Here is a 23,129-nt window from a genome sequence, read left to right on the forward strand (position 1 = left end):
CAATATTTTAAAAGATCATTTTTTGCATGAATTAAATATAATTAAATAATAAGCTCCGGATTAATACTGCAGATATCCCACATTTCCTGGAAGTTCTTCTGCAAATTCACAGCAGTTCCCTGACCCTTGCGAACGATGCACAGTGTCCTGGAAATATGTCTTTGCGTTATTCAGCGACGGTAAGCGGGGCTCTTATTGAATGAACATAAAGCGGTATACAGTACGACCATATTACCACCCAACCATAGCTAGCACACCCATCCACCACCACCTCCTAATCCGCCTTCCCCAAATCAATATGACTAAGGTGGGATGTCTGCAAGTGGGTGTACAAAATGAATGGATGGACAGATGGATGAATGAATTGATGGATGTCTTTAATAACTGATAGTAAATAGTTCAATAGCTACAATAATCGATGCTCTTTAGTCCTACTGGTATTCTCAGTTCTCAGTTTTCCTGCTGGGTAGAGTGGTTACAAACAGGAAGTAGATTTGCAAATTTGTGCTGCCTGACTGCATTAAACAGCAGCTGCGTGAATTTCAGAGAGGATTAAAGAGGGACAGTCGAGTCAGTTTAGAGTCACTGGTGCGCAGATACAATGGCTTTACTGGGACTGTTCCTCTGGACACTGGCCCTGTCTGTTCAAGGTGAGTGTCCTCAGTGTGTGACAGAGATACAATGTCTCTCCTTTAAGAACTCATTCTAACTCATTGTCCTTTATTTCTACGCTATTGTTTAAATCTCTAAACATTTACACCAAACTTTATTCTTGTGCACAGATATTTGTTACCATAAAAAGGGTGATTCTCATGCTTTAATTGCAGGCTCCGGGGCTCAAATCATCCTGACTCAGAGTCCAGCAGTGGAATCAGTCACTGTAGGAGGCACTGTCACTCTGAACTGCCAATCCAGCAGCTCAGTTGGGAGCTACTTAGCCTGGTATCAGCAGAAACCTGGAGAAAGACCCAAACTTCTCTTCTACTCAGTGGGTAGCAAGGTGTCTGGGGTTCCAGACCGTTTCTCCGATAGCCGTGATGGCACAAATTACAGGCTGAAAATCAGTGGAGTGCAGGTTGAAGATGCAGGAGATTATTACTGTCAGCAGTATTATAGCTTTCCGTACACACAGTGACACAGGCCAGTACAAAAACCTCACTCAGCTGTGCATACGCTCAGTCTAGGAAATTTAAACAACTACCAAAATTGCCAGACTGTTCAAAATAGATCCTGACTACTGTTTACTGGATTCTGGTGTTCATTCATAACCTGAGACCTGGATGGTGAGTGCTTATTTTCTTTTTTGTTCAATTTCAGCTTTGTGTATATAATAGTTGTGTCCTAGAACGATCAAACTAGCGAGTTACATCTTCCTTTGTTTTGAAACACATTTTCTTGTCATACACGTACTACTCTTTTGATTAATTACTTAATGTTTCAGTGGATTTTCCTTTATATATGTTTCTTATTATGATAATTTTTCTTATTGATGTTTGGAGCTGTGATCCAGTGACTTAGGTTTAATCACAATCAAAATTCACTTTGTCAGGTGTTGCCTACATATACTGGATTTCTTTTCCAGTATCATTGAACGCATCCATGCAACAAACAACATAAATTAAAAAATTAATGTCACGCCCTGCCTGTCCGAGCCTCCTGTGTGCCACGACCCCTCTTTAACCTCGTGTGAAATCCCGATTATCAGCTGTCTCTTATTTCCATTAAGTCCTGTGTATTTCAGTCCACGTTCGAGTATGTTTCCCCAGTTCTGTCATTGACATCGTTGCTGCCTATATTTCCCGTGTTCGCTGTATTCTCCCCAATAAACTGAGTTTCCCCGTATCTTGGACTCCCGTGCTTCCCTGCTCGACATGTCCGCAGCTGGTCATGACGATTAAACAGTTTAAAAATATACATAAATGTGAAAATCAGTTCAGATTACTGTCAGTAAATCAGTATTTACTACTGAACTAAACTGAAAATAACGTGTTTATCATTATTGAGTTGATAAGTGTGTTACACGCATTTGACTTTGTCCCTTGGGCACTGGCTATCTAAGCTTGTAAAAAATCATGGGTAATGCTCAATCACCATTTTTTTCACTAGATGGCGCACTTTTCAAACGATTATGATTAATGTCAAATCAAGTTAGTAGTTAATCATGCTTTTAGTAAATATTCACTTCATAAAGTAGAACCAAAATGAAATACACTGCTGGTAAAGAAAATGACATGAAACGCAAAATGCATAAATTATTCAGTTAGTCAAATAATAATCAGAATCATAATTAAAAATACATTTCTATTGAAAACGTCCTATATAATCACAATTAGATATCCCTGTCATTGTGCATCCATCGTTAATATACACTAAACTGCAGTAAATCTATAAACACCATTGTCATTTACCATCATTTAGCCTTCAATGCACTTTCCATGAGCAGCCAGCTACTCAAAAATGATGGTCTTAAGTTATAATTTGTTTTTTGCTTTAAAGACATTTGTGATAATGGCTGTCGGTGCTCTTACTAAGATGTAGGTTAATTCATTAATTCATAACCATGTCTCCAGTGCAGGGTTGAAGTGAGCCGGGTGCCTGTACCAGGAAATACAGGACATGTGGCTGGGATCCCTGGAAAATGTCACTCCATAGCAGTGCACAGACACTCACTAAGAGCAATTTAGAGACACCAGTTCAGCTACGTACATGTTTTTGGACTGCAGGAGGAAGGACCCAGAGGAGACCCATGTGGGCCCAGAGAGAACATGCAAACTGCACACTCTGAGAGCTGCAATCAGAAACTGGGAGGCCTCATTACTAATTACTGAGCTAAAGTGGTTTAAAAATCCTGCAGTATTTCATGTACTATTTTCAGTTAAGCGTATGCATGTGCTTGTTTCTTCATTGGTGATGAGACACTTCTGTGAAAATGAAATACATTTTTAAAGGAATGATTAGGTGAGTGAGGGTTACTGTCAGTGAGGAAAACTGTGAGTGAGCCACCCACTGTAGATTAGCAGGTATTTCCTAGATGATCTGATAGGGCCACACTAGCATCTTCTAGGGCCACACTAGATTCTGACACAAGGCAACATTAGACCTGAATATCTACCCTGACACATGGCCAGTTGCATGACGAAATGTAGACATAATGCTACCCATAATCCTGTGCAGCTGATTGCCCATGTGAAAAGTGTCCCACCATGAGAGAGACTGAGTGCATGTTAAAGGTATAAGAGGTTCAGGCTGTGGCTGAGACAGATACAAAGCAGGAGTGTGAATTCTGTATTGTTTTTTAAGACATTAAAAGGGCCCTATGTTTCTCCAAACCAAGTTTCTGTCTTCATTTTTTTTCATTGCTCATTTCTCCTGCTCACCTGTAATTCAACCATATACTTCTTAGCATTTGGTTACTAAAAATCTTATGCAGGTAACCATCCTGAAACCTCACTTGTTTATTCACATTGATAGGATAAGACAGCAGACGGAACCACATTGCATAGGGCTGCATGGGCAGCAGATGGGATCTTTCTTTGGGGAAAATAAGGTCTTTTTTTCATGGAGAACCGAATGGGGAAGGAACAGGATGGACAGCAAACACTAAGGACGTATGAACAGGAGCTGCTGTTTCCACAGGGACTGAAATGGATCCCAAACGAGCAGGTGGGGGGCAGGAAGAGCTCAGACTGTCAGGGGTTTCAGGAAGGACTGGCAGAGCTGTGAGGCCTGAGGCTTCGTCTGGCTCACTAGAGACGAAGGGCAAAAACAGACCACAGCAATGTAAAGCCATTACAGCAGGTCAGGCAGTTATTTTCTGTGGTGGGTCAAAGCTGAGCTTGATCATGTCAGTGGAGGCCATTCTTTAATGATTATTTTCATGTCCCATCAATGCTATAATAGAAAACTTGGAGGGGCTCTTTTTCTGTGCTGGTATGGAAGTAGCAGCTGCATTGTTTGATTATTCATGGGCAGGTGGAAGTAAAGAGCCACCAAAGTGTCACCTGACTGCACCTCCCAGGACCGGCTTGTCCCCCTCTCACATTGGGAGTCCTCTGCGGTCCCTTTGCATGAAACTTAGAATTTTGGTGATCAATGGTCATTGTTGACACACCACAACAAAATGTGTCCTCTGCATTTAACCCATATGTGACGTCGTGACATAGCAGGGGGCAGCTAATTCAGCGCCTGGGGAGCAGTGCTTGGGGGCGGTACCTTGCTGGTTGGGGATTTGAACCAGCAATCTTTCAATTACAAGTGCGCTTCCCTAACCATCAAGCCACCACTGCCCAAAATGAATATTCAATTATTTAAAATTAATATAGTTTATAAACAAAAAATAATAATTGTGTACTCATAAACGAGGCAAAGAACAGCCATGCTTTTCAGAAAATATTATTAATATTCTTAAATGCATTTCATTTATCATTGAGTGCAACACAAGACATGACACAGAAGCAACCTAATCAAAAATAGAAACATACTATATATATAATAGGATATTAGTAAAACTCGTACTTTCTGCATTATAAAGTACTTCATAGAAGCGTGTAGCACAGCACAGTAAAATACAGTAATCAGCTGCTCATCACAGGTGACGCTGAGCTCATCTACTCTGAACATTCGGCGCTCTGTAGTTCTGCAGACAGACACCTTCTAATCTAACTCTTTAAAACAAACAAAGCTGCAAAATTGCAGCTCAGCTTAACAGTGGGATGCAGAAAGGCGTCTGCAGAGGCACAAGCCTTGAAATGGTTCTGGGGACAAAAGGCGGCTCTACTTGGTACCATCTAGGGGGACCTAATACAGAACAGTGGCTATTAAGAGCTGGACCCTGTTTGGACTTTTTTGAGTTCCATGAAAGCCTGGATTCAGGAGAAGGAAAGCAGTTGATGATTAACAGACATGCCATCTGTTTCTTATAACGTGTAATATAGCCATACAGTACATTTTAAAACTATATATATATACAGTATCCTTGACAAAAATGACAAGTAATGATCCATTCATTTAACCAGACTGCTGTGTGTTTAAAATGACCACATGGTGGAGCCAGAGTGCCCCAGCAACCCTTCTCTGAATATCCATTTAGAACATGGATGGATGACATATATTTCAATATTATTGTAACTTCATCCAAAAGGAAGGGTGACTTAAAGGACAGAACTGACATGACACAGGGAGAATATACAAGTGCCACAGGTCAGATTTGAACCCCCAACCCTGAAAAAGGGAGGCAACAATGCTACCCACAGAGTCACTGTGTTGTCCTTTTTGAAATAATACTAAATGATTTCTTTGGTGAGGCTCCGGATCCCCATGACCCTGCATAGGACAAGCAGGTGTCAAAGATGGATGGATGGATGGATGGATGTGTTGGTGTATAGTACATGTGGGATAGACATAAAGTCACATCTCTCAGACACGTTGGAGGGAGATTGTACAATGGATAATCCCCAATTCCTGGTGATTATGGATATTTTTACACTAATGGATACCAATCTCAGGAATGGGCATTAAGCATAATGATATAAAGTAATTTGTCATCCTCTTAGCCTAAGAGAGTCACTTACAATGGAGAGTGACAAACTGATAAACTAGCAATTTGATTGTTACGTCATGTTTTTAATTTTTATAATTTTCAAATACTTACAACAGCTTGCTGCATTACTAAATAGCTGACACTCGTGTGGGTGTCTCTCCTACAGTGGATTAGCTTCCGTTCAGGCTGTCCCTGGTCTTGTGCCTTGTCCTTATCAGAATAAGCTGTAGGCAACCTGTACCAGATATATGGTTGACAGATAAATGGGGGATGGATGGATGGATGTCTTTAATAATTGATAGTAAACGGTTCAATAGCTACAATGATAGATGCTCTTTAGTCCTACTGGTTTTCTCAGTTCTCGGTTTTCCTGCTTGGTAGAGTGGTTACATACAGGAAGTAGATTTGCAAGTTTGTGCTGCCTGACTGCATTAAACAGCAGCTGTGGAAACTTCAGAGAGGATTAAAGAGGGACATTCGAGTCATTTCACAGTCACTGGTGCACAGACATGATGGCTTTACTTGGACTGTTCCTCTGGACACTGGCCCTGTCTGTTCAAGGTGAGTGTCCTCACTATGAGACCAAGACAATGTCTCTCCTTTAAGAACTCATTCTAACTCATTGGCCTTTAGTTCTATGATATTGTGTTAACCTCTAAACATTTACACCAAACTTTATAATTGTGAAGAGATATTTGTTATGATAAAAAAGATGATTCTCATGCTTTAATTGCAGGCTCTGGGGCTCAAATCATCCTGACTCAGAGTCCTGCAGTGGAATCAGTCACTGTAGGAGGCACTGTCACTCTGAACTGCCAATCCAGCAGCTCAGTTGGGAGCGACTTAGCCTGGTATCAGCAGAAACCTGGAGAAAGTCCCAAACTTCTCTTCTCCTCAGTGGGTAGCAAGGTGTCTGGGGTTCCAGGCCGTTTCTCCGATAGCCGTGATGGCACAAATTACAGGCTGAAAATCAGTGGAGTGCAGGCTGAAGATGCAGGAGATTATTACTGTCAGCAGCATGATAGCTGGCCGTACACACAGTGACACAAGCCAGTACAAAAACCTCACTCAGCTGTGCATACGCTCAGTCTAGGAAATTTAAACAACTACCAAAATTGCCAGACTGTTCAAAATAGATCCTGACTACTGTTTACTGGATTCTGGTGTTCCTTCATAACCTGAGACCTGGATGGTGAGTGCTTATTTTCTTTTTTGTTCAATTTCAGCGTTGTGTATATAATAGTTGTGTCCTAGAACGATCAAACTAGCGAGTTACATCTTCCTTTTTTTTGAAACACATTTTCTTGTCATCCACGTACTACTCTTTTGATTAGTTACTTAATGTTTCAGTGGATTTTCCTTTATACAGTATATGTTTCTTATTATGAATAATTGATTATTTTTCTTATTGATGTTTGGAGCTGTGATACAGTGACTTAGGTTTAATCACAATCAAAATTCACTTTGTCAGGTGTTGCCTACATATACTGGATTTCTTTTCCAGTATCATTGAACGCATCCAACAAACAACATAAATTAAAAAATTAATGTCACGCCCTGCGTGTCCGATCCTCCTGTGTGCCACGACCCCTCTTTAACCTCGTGTGATATCCCGATTATCAGCTGTCTCTTTTTTCCATTAAGTCCTGTGTATTTCAGTCCGCGTTCGAGTATGTTTCCCCAGTTCTGTCATTGACATCGTTGCTGCCTATATTTCCCGTGTTAGCTGTATTCTCCCCAATAAACTGAGTTTCCCCGTATCTTGGACTCCCGTGCTTCCCTGCTCGACATGTCCGCAGCTGGTCATGACAATTAAACAGTTTTAAAATATACATAAATGTGAAAATCAGTTCAGGTTACTGTAGGTAAATCAGTATTTACTACTGAACTAAACTGAAAATAACGTGTATATCATTATTGAGTTGATAAGAGTGTTACACGCATTTGACTTTGTGTCTTGGGCACTGGCTATCTAAGCTTGTAAAAAATCATGGGGAATGCTCAATCACCAATTTTTTCACTAGATGGCGCACTTTTCAAACGATTATGATTAATGTTAAATCAAGTTAGTAGTTAATCATGCTTTTAGTAAATATTCACTTCATAAAGTAGAACCAAAATGAAATACACTGCTGGTAAAGAAAATGACATGAAACGCAAAATGCATAAATTATTCAGTTAGTCAAATAATAATCAGAATCATAATTAAAAAGACATTTCTATTGAAAACGTCCTATATAATCACAATTACATATCCCTGTCATTGTGCTTCCATTGTTAATATACACTAAACTGCAGTAAATCTATAAACACCATTGTCATTTACCATCATTTAGCCTTCAATGCACTTTCCATGAGCAGCCAGCTACTCAAAAATGATGGTCTTAAGTTTTAATTTGTTTTTTAGTTTAAAGACATTTGTGATGATGGCTGTCGGTGCTCTTACTAAGATGTAGATTAATTCATTAATTCATAACCATGTCTCCAGTGCAGGGTTGAAGTGAACCGGGAGCCTGTACCAGGAAATACAGGACATGTGGCCGGGATCCCTGGAAAATGTCACTCCATAGCAGTGCACAGACATTCACTAAGAGCAATTTAGAGACACCAGTTCAGCTACGTACATGTTTTTGGACTGCAGGAGGAAGGACCCAGAGGAGACCCATGTGGGCCCAGAGAGAACATGCAAACTGCACACTCTGAGAGCTGCAGTCAGAAACGGACCCACAGCCTGGGAGGCCTCATTACTAATTACTGAGCTAAAGTGGTTTAAAAATCCTGCAGTATTTCATGTACTATTTTCAGTTAAGCGTATGCATGTGCTTGTTTCTTCATTGGTGATGAGACACTTCTGTGAAAATGAAATACATTTTTAAAGGAATGATTAGGTGAGTGAGGGTTACTGTCAATGAGGAAAACTGTGAATGAGCCACCCACTGTAGATTAGCAGGTATTTCCTAGATGATCTGATAGGGCCACACTAGCATCTTCCCGCTGATTCTGGCACAAGGCAACATTAGACCTGAATATCTACCCTGACACATGGCCAGTTGCATGACGAAATGTAGACATAATGCTACCCATAATCCTGTGCAGCTGATTGTGAAAAGTGTCCCACCATGAGAGAGACTGAGTGCATGTTAAAGGTATAAGAGGCTCAGGCTGTGGCTGAGACAGATACAAAGCAGGAGTGTGAATTCTGTATTATTTTTTAAGACATTAAAAGGGCCCTATGTTTCTCCAAACCAAGCTTCTGTCTTCATTTCTTTTCATTGCTCATCTCTCCTGCTCACCTGTAATTCAACCATATACTTCTTAGCATTTGGTTACTAAAAATCTTATGCAGGTAACCATCCTGAAACCTCACTTGTTTATTCACATTGATAGGATGAGACAGCGGACGGAACCACATTGCATAGGGCTGCATGGGCAGCAGATGGGATCTTTCTTTGGGGAAAATAAGGTCTTTGTATCAGGGAGAACCGAATGGGGAAGGAACAGGATGGACAGCAAACACTAAGGATGTATGAACAGGAGCTGCTGTTTCCACAGGGACTGAAATGGATCCCAAACGAGCAGGTGGGGGGCAGGAAGAGCTCAGACTGTCAGGGGTTTCAGGAAGGACTGGCAGAGCTGTGAGGCCTGAGGCTTCGTCTGGCTCACTAGAGACGAAGGGCAAAAACAGACCACAGCAATGTAAAGCCATTACAGCAGGACAGGCAGTTATTTTCTGTGGTGGGTGAAAGTCAGCGGAGGCCATTCTTTAATGATTATTTTCATGTCCCATTAATGGTATAATAGAAAACTTGGAGGGGCTCTTTTTCTGTGCTGGTATGGAAGTAGCAGCTGAATTTTTTAATTATTCATGGGCAGGTGGAAGTAAAGAGCCACCAAACTGTCACCTGACTGCACCTCCCAGGACCGGCTTGTCCCCCTCTCACATTGGGAGTCCTCTGCGGTCCCTTTGCAAGAAATTGCCTTTGCTTTCACATTCAATTATTTAAAATTAATATGGTTTATAAACAAAGAATAATAAAACTTTTGTGTACTCATAAATGAGGCAAAGAATGGCCATGCTTCTCAGAAAATATTATTAATATTCTTAAATGCATTTCATTCATTATTGAGTGCAACACAAGACATGACACAGAAGCAACCTAATCAAAATTAGAAAAATATTATATATATAAAAGGATATTAGTAAAACTCGTACTTTCTGCATTATAAAGTAGTTCATAGAAGCATGTAGCACAGCACAGTAAAAATACAGTAATCAGCTGCTCATCACAGGTGACACTGGGCTCATCTACTGTGAAAATCCGGCGCTCTGTAGTTCTGCAGACAGACACCTTCTAATCTAACTCTTTAAAACAAACAAAGCTGCAAAAAAGCAGCTCAGCTTAACAGTGGGGTGCAGAAAGGCGTCTGCAGAGGCACAAGCCTTGAAATGGTTCTGGGGACAAAAGGCGGCTCTACTTGGTACTGTCACGCCCCGCTCCGTCCGCTCCCAATGTGTGCCACGCCCACCTCGTTACCTCGTGTTCAGCCCTGATTGTGATCGCCTGTGTCCTATTAAGTCTAGCTTGTCTTTTGTATTTAGTCCTCATCTGAGTCAGTCTTCCCCAGACTTGTCATTGTATTGTCATGTGCTGTGCTTTGTCCGTCAGTCTGCCTCCATTAAACCCCGTTTGTCCGTATTTCCGACTCGCTCTCCTGCTTCACCGCTTGCCTGCTTGCCGCGTGCTGACAGGTACCATATAGGGGGACCTAATACAGTGGCTATTAAGAGCTGGACCCTGTTTGGACTTTTTTGAGTTCCATGAAAGCCTGGACTCAGGAGAAGGAAAGCAGTTGATGATTAACAGACATGCCATCTGTTTCTTATAACGTGTAATATAGCCATACAGTACATTGTAAAACTATGTATATATACAGTATCCTTGACAAAAATGACAAGTAATGATCCATTCATTTAAACAGACTGCTGTGTGTTTAAAATGACCACATGGTGGAGCCAGAGTGCCCCAGCAACCCCTCTCTGTATATCCATTTAGAACATGGATGGATGACATATATTTCAATATTATTGTAACTTCATCCAAAAGGAAGGGTGACTTAAAGGACAGAACTGACATGACACAGGGAGAATATACAAGTGCCACAGGTCAGATTTGAACCCCCAACCCTGAAAAAGGGAGGCAACAATGTTACCCACAGAGTCACTGTGTTGTCCTTTTTGATATAATACTAAATGATTTCTTTGGTGAGGCTCCGGATCCCCATGACCCTGCATAGGACAAGCAGGTGTCAAAGATGGATGGATGGATGGATGGATGTGTTGGTGTACAGTACATGTGGGATAGACATAAAGTCACATCTCTCAGACACATTGGAGGGAGATTGTACAATGGATCCCCGATCCCTGGTGATTATGGATATTTTTACACTAATGGATACCAATCTCAGGAATGGGCATTAAGCATAATGATATAAAGTAATTTGTCATCCTCTTAGCCTAAGAGAGTCACTTACAATGGAGAGTGACAAACTGATAAACTAGTAATTTGATTGTTAAGTCATGTTTTTAATTTTTATAATTTTCAAATACTTACAACAGCTTGCTGCATTACTAAATAGCTGACACTCGTGTGGGTGTCTCTCCTACAGTGGATTAGCTTCCGTTCAGGCTGTACCTGGTCTTGTGCCTTGTCCTTTCCAGAATAAGCTGTAGGCAACCTGTACCAGATATATGGTTGACAGATAAATGGGGGATGGATGGATGGATGTCTTTAATAATTGATAGTAAACGGTTCAATAGCTACAATGATAGTTGCTCTTTAGTCCTACTGGTATTCTCAGTTCTCGGTTTTCCTGCTTGGTAGAGTGGTTACATACAGGAAGTAGATTTGCAAGTTTGTGCTGCCTGACTGCATTAAACAGCAGCTGTGGAAACTTCAGAGAGGATTAAAGAGGGACATTCGAGTCATTTCACAGTCACTGGTGCACAGACATGATGGCTTTACTGGGACTGTTCCTCTGGACACTGGCCCTGTCTGTTCAAGGTGAGTGTCCTCACTATGAGACCAAGACAATGTCTCTCCTTTAAAAACTCCTTCTAACTCATTGTTGTTTAGTTCTATGATATTGTGTTAACCTCTAAACATTTACACCAAGCTTTATTATTGTGAAGAGATATTTGTTATGATAAAAAAGATGATTCTCATGCTTTAATTGCAGGCTCTGGGGCTCAGATCATCCTGACTCAGAGTCCAGCAGTGGAATTGGTCGCTGTAGGAGGCACTGTCACTCTGAACTGCCAATCCAGCAGCTCTGAATTTCAGAGCAGCTTAGCCTGGTATCTGCAAAAACCTGGAGAAAGTCCCAGACTTCTCTTCTCCTCAGTGGGTAACAAGGTGTCTGGGGTTCCAGGCCGTTTCTCCGATAGCCGTGATGGCACAAATTTCAGGCTGAAAATCAGTGGAGTGCAGGCTGAAGATGCAGGAGATTATTACTGTCAGCAGCATTATAGATTTCCGTACACACAGTGACACAGGCCAGTACAAAAACCTCACTCAGCTGTGCATACGCTCAGTCTAGGAAAACAACTATCAAAACCGGCAGATTGTTCAAGATAGATCCAGACTACAGTACTTTACTGGATTCTGATGATCTTTTATACCCCGAGACCCTGTACTGGATGGTAGGTGCTTATTTATTTATTTAATTTATTTTTATTTGTTCATTTTCATTAGGAAATGGTTTCATACTTTAATTTATTGTGCTATGCAGCATACTTTTTAGCATTTATCTCTTCTATAGTTTCTATGATGAAAAAATACTTTTATAAATCTGAATATTTATTACTGGTTTATCTGTCCAATTTTATTCATCTTTGCAACGTACACAGAAGTTAATTGAACTCTTTAAACATGATATATCTTGAGACAGAGTAACATAACATGTATCAGCTTTATAATAATTGTGTTCTAGAATGATCAAACTGATGAGTTACGTCTTCCTTTACAGACACACCATCTACGGACTTGTCCTCTTATTGAATATTTAATGGTTCAATGGATTGTCCTTCATATATGTTTGTTAGTCTACTATAATAAAATAATATAATATAATGTAATAGTTATTTTTGTTATTGTTGTTTGAAGCTGGGACACCGTGGTTTTAGGTTTAATCACAATCAGAATTCCCTTTGCCAGAAACCCCTACATTTATTGTATTTTTTTTGCCAGTATCACTGCATGCAACCAATCAAGAACATAAATTTCAAAATAATACAGATTCAAAATATACGGTACAAACAAAAGTGTAAATCAGTACAATTTACAGTTAGTAAACCAGTAATTAATACTAAGCTAAACTGGAAAAAAATGTTTTTCACTACTGAGTTCTGTGTTATCCGTATTTCACTCTATCCCATGTACAGTGGATGCCAATCGTTAATTAATGCAGTCCAATCCCTGATGCATTCTGATCACGGCTAAGCTTGGAACAAATCACATACAGTAGTGAAATGTCTTTCACTAGATGGCGCACTTTTCAAACGATTATAATTAACGTCAAAACAAGTTCGTAGTTAATCTTGCTTTTAACGAACCAAAAGGAAATACATTGCAGGCAAAGATGATGCCACATGTAACTATAAATAATTCCATTAGGGAAATAATCATCAAACTCTTAATTAGAAAAAGAATAACATGCTGTACTATATCTGGGTGATTCCTGTTTTGGACCACATATTTGGCAGTCTGTTTTCTGAAAATTGGAATGATTTTATTTTGTGCTTTAAACATTTTGTCAGGACTATACCATACTTAGCTATGAGGAATGCATGTTTGCCAAGCTCAGGGGTTGAAAATATTATAATTATGGGATGTTTTTTGTATATATTTCTCCAGACGTTTTCCACCCTGTTAGGGACATGTACATGGTAATCACAGAGTTTAAATAATGTACAAGTCAGACAATACTGAACTTTTCTGGGATACAATGTGTCCCTTTTGCTATGATAAAAGTTTCATTCTTGTAGCATTAACAGTTTTAATTTTATGAAGAGTACAATGTCAGAATAATGGAATCTGTGCATTTTTTTGTCCCCATTTTGTTGTCTTGTGTCACGCCCAGCTCCGTCTGATCCTTGTGTGTGCCACGCCCACCTCGTTACCTCGTGTTAATTCCTGACTGTGATCACCTGTTGCTTGTTCAGTTCAGCCTGTCGTTAGTATTTAGTCCATGTCTCGGTCAGTATTCCCCAGTTCTGTCATTGTATTGTCATGATGTTTGCTGTTCGTCTACTTGTCTGCCCAGAATTAACCCCCTTTTTTGAGAATTCCCGGCTTACTCGCCAGCTTCCCTGTTTGCCTACTTGCCTATACATGACATCTTGTATGAGGAATTTTATTAATTAGAAATAAAAGTATATGTAGATGTATTATATGTACCTCATTTAACAAAACAATATACAAATATACCAAACACTTACTGTTGTGATTAGAATTTTTTTTAAAATCATTGCCTAACAGGGTGGAACTGAGTAGGCCTCTTAACAAGTAGATTCAGATTCACAACAACAATACTACTACTACAACTAATAATAATAATAATAATAATAATAATAATAATACCACTGTAGTAACATAAATAATTACAAAATACACTTATAAAATAATAATAATAATACTTTTTGATTATACCATTATTATTCATTATCATACACAAGATATTACACTCAAATAATAAATCTACAAGTCATTTGAATGAAAATAATAAATATTCTTGTACAATTTCTACTCAGTAGGCTGCATATCCCATACATAGCCTCAGGGTGGAACCTAACATGGTGGAATATTTCTAGCTAATTTAGCTCTAGCTCTTTACAGTTGTCACGTTCGGTGATCGGGCGAGCAGGCAAGTAGGAGAGCAGGAGCCAGGAGGTAGGGTAATCGGGGTTTATTCGGGGGAAACAAAGGACGAGGGGTAACGAAAAGCAACATCAATGACGGATCTACTGGAGACGGACTCAGACGAGGACTAAATAGGAAAGACAGACCAGACTCAATAGGACACAGGCGATCGGAATCAGGATTGAACACGAGGTAATGAGGTGGGCGTGGCACACATTAGGAGCGGACGGAGCGGGACGTGACAGAACCCCCCCCCAAAGGCGCGCACACCGGGCGCGCCAGAGAGGAGGCGACGGACGGACGAAACCGGGGAACAGGACCTGAAAGACAAAACAGAACGTCAACCAAAACCAGGGAACAGGATAGAGACGCAAAACAAGAACAGGACCTGACAGAGGACAGGGAAGGCGGACAGACAGATCAAGAAGGGAGACACAGGGGGAACACCCACAGGCGACACGAAAGGGCCAGGAGTGCCAAAAGGAGGAACAAAGGGACCAGAAGGAGAGACAGGCGGGACGAACGGAAAGGGAGGAGGAACAAGGGGAGCACGAGGAAGTCCAGGCGAGCGACGGGCAGCGGCTGGAGGGGCCGCAGGCGAGAGGAAGGAGGGAACCGGAGGGGACCACCCAGGGACCAAGGGAGCGGGATGAGGGAGTGACGGAGGGGACAAGGAGGTAGCAGGAGGGAACACCAGTGCAGGCAGGTCAAAGGGGGAAGCCGCGGCAGGCGGAGGCGCGGCCGGAGCCGGGAAAGGCGCCGTCCGACGCACAGCCGGAGCAGGGGGGCCCGGAGGCGGCCGACGAGGGCCCGGAGGCGGGACCGAGGACTGGCCCCGAGGACCCAGGGGGGAACCCGGAGGGGACCGCCGACCCCGAGCTGGAGAACCCGCAGGCAGCCACCAAGCCACCGCCAGGGGCCGAACGGGCGAGCCAGGGGGCAGGACGGGCGGGACCCGGGCCCTTCGCCTATGTCCCCGTCCCTTGTTGGACACGGAGAGGCGGGGTCCCAGGTGGCGTTGGCCTTGTCGGGGCATGGGTAAGGGATCCCGGAGAGAGGTGCCCGAGTGAGTGGGCTCGGGCAGAGCCGGGAGCGTGGCTGCAGGTGCCACAGTCGGAGCCACAGGCGTGGCCACAGGCAGGCAGGGCAGGCCGGGAGGAGCGGCCTCAGGCAGGGCCCTGGGCTGGACAAGCAAGACGGGCAGTTCCGGTGCCGGCAGGACCGGCAAGGCGGGCAGTACAGGAGCCGGCAGGACAGGCGAGACAGGCAGGTCAGGTGCCGGCAAGACAGGCGAGACAGGCAGTTCAGGTGCCGGCAGGACAGGCGAGACAGGCAGTTCAGGTGCCGGCAGGACAGGCGAGACAGGCGAGACGGGCAGTTCCGGTGCCGGCAGGACGGGCGCCGCCGTCACGTGGCCAGCAAGAGGCACCTCGGAGGGCACCTTGGGTGTGCGGCCAGCAGGGGGCGCCTCGTCGGGTGCTGCAGTCACTTGGACAGCAGGGGGCGCCGCAGCGGGCGCCGCCATCACGTGGCCAGAAGGGGGCGTCGCAGCAGGCGCCACCATCACACGGCCAGCAGGGGGCGTCGCAGCAGGCGCCACCATCACACGGCCAGCAGGGGGCACCGCGGCAGGTGCCGCAGCCAGAGTGGTGGCAGCTGCAGGGACTGCAGGCAGAGCAGGCCGGACTGGCGGGTCAGGCGGGTCAGGTAGGACAGGCGGGTCAGGCAGGACCGGCGGGTCAGACAGGACAGGCAGGTCCGCTGACAGAGCGGCGGCAGTTGCAGCAGGCGGTGCTGCGGGCAGATCAGCGACAGCAGCGGGCAGCGCAGCCGCGGGCAGATCGGCAACCGCAGCAGGTAGCGCAGCCGCGGGCAGATCGGCATCCGCAGCAGGTAGCGCAGCCGCGGGCAGATCGGCGTCCGCAGCAGGTAGCGCAGCCGCGGGCAGATCGGCGGCTGCAGCCGCGGGCCAATCGGCGGCATCAGCAGCAGGTAGTGCAGCCGCGGGCAGATCCGGAGCTTGCAGGTCCGGTACCGGCGGCAGGAGAGGCGCTGAGTGAGTCGGCGAAGCCCCTTTAAGGGTTCTCGGCACCCGCGGAATCGCGTCCCACACCGCTGCAATCCTCGCACACTCCAGGCGGCCGTCCTGAAGAGGCGAGGCAGATGGTCTCTGGGGCAAAGCGGTGGTGAAGACCTCCGGGGTCTGCTGAGCCAGGAGGGGCTTTTCCTGAGCCTCTGCCTAAAGAGGCGCTGCGGCGAGGTAGCATGCCCCTACGAAGAGCGTCGGGGCGGTTTCCTCGCCTTTTCCCCGGCGTCTCTTCTTTTTTCGCCGCCCGGTTCCTGTAGGCGGAGGCGGGGTAGCCTCCGCACAGGTGAGCGGCTGGAGCCTCTTTTCCTCCAATCGAAGGGCCAACTGCCGCAGCAGGACACGCACTTCCGCTAAGTTGCGTTCCTCCGTGCGCGGTTGTACGCCTTGGAGGAGGTCCCAGCTTCGGCTCACCAGGTCGTTCATGACGGGGTCCTCCTGGACCTCTGGCTGCTCTCTCCAGTGCGCTACTTCGTGCAGCAGGAGGATCCAGACATCCACGTCCTGCTGCGCAGCGTTGTTGGGGAGATCCGTCATTCTGTCACGTTCGGTGATCGGGCAAGCAGGCAAGTAGGAGAGCAGGAGCCAGGAGGTAGGGTAATCGGGGTTTATTCGGGGGAAACAAAGGACGAGGGGTAACGAAAAGCAACATCAATGACGGATCTACCGGAGACGGACTCAGACGAGGACTAAATAGGAAAGACAGACCAGACTCAATAGGACACAGGCGATCGGAATCAGGATTGAACACGAGGTAATGAGGTGGGCGTGGCACACATTAGGAGCGGACGGAGCGGGACGTGACAACAGTAAGTGAGCAACATTAAGCTAGCACACACTCTACAGCTGATCAGCATTTAAATAGCTATTTTTAACATGTTTTTAAAAATATTTTTTCCAATAAATATTTCCCATAATATATACTAACAGGGTGGAACAGGGTGTGTAATATAAAATTGAGAAAAAATACAGGAGAGAGTGGCAATGGCAATGGCAACTTTATTTATAACGCACTTTTCACACAACGAAGTTGACCAAAGTGCTACAAGTGTATCAGAATAAGAATAAATGCCAGAAATAAACTTAAAATCACATCTAAAATACATTAAAATTTAAAATAAAATAAAATAAAAATGAAAAATAAAATAAAAAAAAAAACAAATTAAAAATGTCAACATGTCATGCTGTACCAAAGGCCAAAGTGAACAAATGTGTTTTGAGAAGTGATTTAAAAACAGATGTAGAGGATGCTTGTCTGACATATAAAGGCAGCTCATTCCACAATTTAGGTGCTACCACCGCAAAGGCCCGATCCCCTCTGAGCTTCTGACTAGTCCTGGGCACACTCAGAAGGAGCTGGTCAGCCGACCTGAGAGACCGAGAAGGTGTATATGGATGGAGGAGCTCAGAGAGGTACAGAGGGGCAACATCAGACAGACACTTATAAACAAATAAAAGAAATTTAAATTGGATCCTAAAATGCACAGGCAGTCAGTGAAGAGAACTTAGAACCGGGGTGACATGCTCATATTTGCGAGTGCCAGTTAAAAGACGTGCAGCAACATTTTGAACAAGCTGCAGTTGAGAAATAGAGGACTGACTCACCCCAGAATAAAGTGCATTGCAGTAATCCAGCCGAGTGGTTACAAAGGCATGGATTACTGTTTCAAAGTGCTGTCGTGCTAGAAAGTGTTTAATTTTGGCCAGCTGCCTCAGGTGAAAGAAGCTAGATCTAACCACTGCCCGAATCTGGCTTTCAAGCTTTAATTCAGGATCCATTTTAAAACCCAAATTTACAATCTCAGGTTTGCAGAATGATTTCAGAGTTTTCAAATCGACAGAGAGATTGCCAGCAGAACCAGGTCCAAACACCATCACCTCAGTCTTCGAAACATTAAAACAAAGAAAATTTAACGCCATCCAAGATTTGATGTCCTCCAAACATGTTTGCAGAGAGTCCACAGACAGCCCGTCCTTCCTTTTAAGGGGAACATAGATCTAGCAGTCATCTGCGTAACAGTGAAAGGAGACACCATGTCTCCTGAGGATTGAGCCCAGGGGGAGCAGATTAAGAGAGAACAAAATTGGGCCCAAGATGGAACCCTGTGGGACTCCACGAGACAGTGGAGCGCAGGAGGACTCACAATTACCTAGACGAACCGAAAAGGTTCGATCTTTTAAGTAAGACCTAAACCATTTCAAAGCCACACCTGTTATGCCAAAACAATGTTCCAAACGCGAGATTAAAATCTCATGGTCGACAGTATCAAATGTAGCACTTAAATCGAGTAAAATAAGAACCACACTGTCACCGGAGTCACATGATAAAAGAATACCATTAAAAACTCTTAAAAGTGCTGATTCAGTGCTGTGCATTGCTTTAAAACCAGATTGAAAAATCTCCTGGACATTGTGTGCATTCAGGTGTGAAATTATCTGATTATATACTATTTTTTCCAGAACTTTAGATAAGAAAGGCAACTTGGATATTGGTCTAAAGTTTGCAGGGGAATCTGCATCTAGCCCAGGTTTTTTGAGAAGTGGCTGCACATCTGCATGTTTGAAATTTTTAGGTACCACCCCTGAGGTAAGACTGCCTTTTATAATGGTTCAAATTGTTGAGCCTACAGTAGAAAGAACTTCTTTCAAAAAGCGAGGGGGAACAGCGTCATAAGGTGAGCCTGAAGGCTTTAGGTGACCCACCACCTCCTGTGACAGTTAAAGCTTACCTTAGTCTTCCAGTTGAATTTCCCCCCAAAAACAAATGATGTCACTTCGTGAAAATGGCTGTATGGATTTGTAATCTTTTTAGGGAGCCAAGAAACTAGAGGCTCACAGGGTGGAAAATGAATGCAGGGACATATAATATATTATATAATTACAGAAAACAAAATAAGTTTCACCAGATTTGTTTCTTTCTCTAAAGGTAGTATATCCTAGTCTATCAAAATAATAAAGAATAAGTTTTGGTTTTTATCATTTTATAGTTATATTTACTGGGACATGCTAAAATGAGCACATATTCCAGAGAAATGGTGCTTTAAATAGATGTAAAAAGATAAAAATAGTAATTTATCTTTGTTAGAGCAATAGAAAACACCTAAACACATAATAAAATAGATTTGTTATAAAGATTTGTCTAATTATATAAAAGAATAAGAGCCTGTTAAACACGAGGACATGAATATGTGGCCCAAAACAGGAATCACCCATCTAGACAGTGGTACCTTTGGTACACATCTGCTTTGGAATAAGTCCAAGTTGGTATACGTCCTGTTTGGACGCGAAAAATGCTGCTTGGTATACGACCTTTGTTTGGAATATGACTCGCGTGCTAGAACTTGTACGGGTCAAAATGAGTCAGGACACCGCGCGCTTCCCTTGTTTACCTCTCGAGACAAAGACTGCCCACAACGTGCTACCATTCAGTGAACAACCCACACCATAACTCTCTTTTCATTTATTTCATCTAATTGCTTTTGTATTTATGTATTTTAGCATTAAGCATTGTTTACATTATTTTATACAACCCCATCAATGTATAATATGCCATTAACAATAGGATTTTTTTTCATGGGAACGGATTAATCATTTTCCCTTTATTTCTTATTGTAAAAATTAGTTTACCACTGTAATCAGAATTAAATATCCTTGTCGCCATGTATACTGTATATTGTTAATGTGCACTCAGCTGCCAGTGAATCTATACACAGCATTGTTATTTACCATCAATTTACCATCAATTAAATTGCATGTTTCCTTCAATGCACTTTCCAGGAGCAGCCAGTTTCTCTCAAACGATGGTCTTAAGTTTTAACTTGTTTTGTGGTTTAAAGACATTTGTGATAATGGCTGTCGGTGCTCTTACTAAGATGTAGATTAATTCATTTATTCATAACCATGTCTCCAGTGCAGGGTTGAAGTGAGCTGGGTGCCTATCCCAGGAAATACAGGACATGTGGCCGGGATCCCTGGAAAATGGAACTCACACTGGGAGTCCTCTGCGGCCCCTTTACATAAAATCGTCTGTGCCTTCACACACAATTATTTAAAATTAATGTACTTTATACTTGAAGAATAAGGATTTTGTGTACTAATAAACGAGGCAAATATTTTGAATATTCTTAAAAGTATTTACTTCATCACTTGAGCACAACACAAAATATAACATAGTAGTAAAACTCATACTTTATGCATTAAAAAGTAGTTCATGGAAGCATGTAGCACAGCACAGTAAAAACACAGTAATCAGCTGCTCATCACAAGTGACGCTGAGCTCATTTAATCTGAACAGTCGGCCGTCTTCAGCGTTTGAGTGACAGGAGCCTGGGAGCCCTGATTGGCCACACAGACCACTGAGCCCGCCTTCTTCCACTCGTCCGCAGTGAGGCTCAGGCTGCTGCTCCAGCTGTACAGGCCGTCCTTCTCCAGGAGCCCGCGGCTCGTCTCCGAGTCTATGCTGTTACACCAAAGAGACTTTAGGTCAGAGTCTGATACAAACCTTGTTGAGTAACATGGCATACAAAGTGCAGCATGACAGTCAGGACTGGATCTACGGGGGGGGCATTACAGAGCTAGTAGAAATTTCGCCACCCCTGTTGCCACTGTATATAAAAATCAGGAACATGAAATATGCATCAGACATATTTGAGATATATGAGTAGACATTGTGCCTCCTGCCTGCTCCCTCTCAGGTGCACAGTTGCTGTCTGTACAAGAAAAACCGGGACAGACTCTACTTTCTGAGGAAGTAGCTGAGGATGTCTTACCTGCCCACAGTGGCCAGCACTTTGCTACCTGACAAAACCCATCAGGAGACCAGCTCCATCACAGGACTGACCCTGGACCCAGTGGGGGCAGTAACAGAGAAACAGATGCTGGAAAAATTGGAGTTGACCTTGGACCCCCAGAGGTGTTTTTTCTCCTCTCCTCCGTTGTCTTCTGTCTTTCTTTATTCAATTTCTCTCCTTCCTTCTTTCCCATTCTGTATCTCCCTCTACTTGTGTTGTATGTATTACAACACAACCCTGTAAAGCGCTTTGGGACAACTTTGTTGTGAAAGGCACTATATAAAAATAAATCAAACTGAATTGAAACTGAATATGCCTGTCGATGGATGTACTGTATATTGTTAATGTACACTCAGCTGCCAGTGAATCTATACACAGCATTGTCATTTACTGTCTATTAAATTGCATGTTTCCTTCAAAGCACTTTCCAGGAGCAGCCAGTTTCTCTCAAACGATGGTTTTAATTTGTTTTTTGGTTTAAGGACATTTGTGATAATGGCTGCCGGTGCTCTTACTAAGATGTAGGTTAATTCATTAATTCATAACCATGTCTCCAGTGCAGGGTTGAAGTGAACCGGGAGCCTGTACCAGGAAATACAGGACATGTGGCCGGGATCCCTGGAAAATGTCACTCCATAGCAGTGCACAGACACTCACTAAGAGCAATTTAGAGACACCAGTTCAGCTAACTACATGTTTTTGGATTTCTGAACTTTTGGAAGAAGTGCAGAAAATATGGGACCAGTGACCTTACCAAGAACTGGACGTCCCCAAGACAAAATCTGGTCAGTGAGGCTGCCAAGAGGCCTACAGCAACACTGAAGGAGCATCTGGACTATGGGGTAGGGTGGCAAAATGGAAGCCTTTTCTTACAACAAAACACATTCAGGCCTGGCTAGATTTTGAAAATAAATAAATAAATAAATAAATAAACCATCCTCTCCCAAAAGCATGTGGGAAAACGTATTATGGTCTGATGAAACCAAGGTAGAACTTTTTAGCCACAGTTCCAAAATGTATGTTTGACGCAAAAACACTGCGCATCACCAAAAGTGCCCCACACCCACGGTGAAGTCCGCTGGGGGCAGCATCCTGCTTTGGGGTTGTTTTCTTCAGCTGGAACTGAGGCTTTAGTCCAGGTGGAGGGAATTATGTACAGTTCCAAATACCAGTCGATTTTGGCTCGAAACCTTCAGGTGTCTGCTAGGAAGCTGAAGCTGAAGCATGACAATGATCCCCCAGCATACATCCAAATCAGCAAAAGAATGGCTTTACCAGAAGAAAATTAAAGCTTTGGAACGGCCCAATCAGAGCCCAGCGCTAAATCCAACTGAAAATCTGTGGGGTGACCTGAAGGGCACTGTACACAAGAGATGCCCTCAGAACCTCAGATGGGTGGGCAAATATCGCCAAGTCCAGATGTGTCATGCTGATAGACTCCTACCCAAAAAGGCTGAATGCTGTAATTAAATCAAAAGGTGCTTCAACAATGTATTAGTTTAATGCTGTGCACTTATGCAACCAGCTTATTGTATGTTTTTTATTTTTTACATTTATCCTCCTAACAGATTTATTTGTTTTTTTCAATTGAAATGTACAGGTTATAGGTCACAATAAAGGTGGGAAAAGTTTTGAAATGATTTATCATGGTTTCAGTTTTTACATCACAAAAGCCTGGCAATTTAACAGGGGTGTGTACACTTCTTATATCCAGTGCATAATTAATAAAAAGGTCCCATTTCTCTTTGCAAACCTGAGTGTTGTTGACTTGTTGTCATTATAATAAACCCACCTTT

General features: G+C 43.2%; 3 long non-coding RNA genes across 4 annotated transcripts; all 3 read left to right on the forward strand.

The window, feature by feature from the left end:
• Positions 1-507: 507 nt before the first annotated feature.
• Positions 508-2,772, forward strand: LOC111836761 (uncharacterized). The gene is made up of 3 exons (XR_011989618.1): positions 508-650; positions 828-1,283; positions 2,571-2,772. It is a non-coding gene; the product is annotated as an uncharacterized lncRNA (long non-coding RNA).
• Positions 2,773-5,990: 3,218 nt separating this feature from the next.
• Positions 5,991-8,784, forward strand: LOC111836760 (uncharacterized). Its single transcript, XR_011989615.1, has 3 exons — positions 5,991-6,100; positions 6,276-6,731; positions 8,028-8,784. It is a non-coding gene; the product is annotated as an uncharacterized lncRNA (long non-coding RNA).
• Positions 8,785-11,473: 2,689 nt separating this feature from the next.
• On the forward strand, positions 11,474-23,090 carry LOC140588257 (uncharacterized). Of its 2 annotated transcripts, none has more exons than XR_011989619.1 (3): positions 11,474-11,601; positions 11,777-12,239; positions 21,891-23,090. It is a non-coding gene; the product is annotated as an uncharacterized lncRNA (long non-coding RNA). The 2 variants fall into 2 exon arrangements; XR_011989620.1 differs by having other exon boundaries at positions 21,896-23,090.
• The last annotated feature ends 39 nt before the right edge of the window (positions 23,091-23,129 follow it).

The sequence above is a fragment of the Paramormyrops kingsleyae genome, chromosome 3 (assembly GCF_048594095.1).
Source record: "Paramormyrops kingsleyae isolate MSU_618 chromosome 3, PKINGS_0.4, whole genome shotgun sequence".
NCBI lineage: Eukaryota > Metazoa > Chordata > Actinopteri > Osteoglossiformes > Mormyridae > Paramormyrops > Paramormyrops kingsleyae.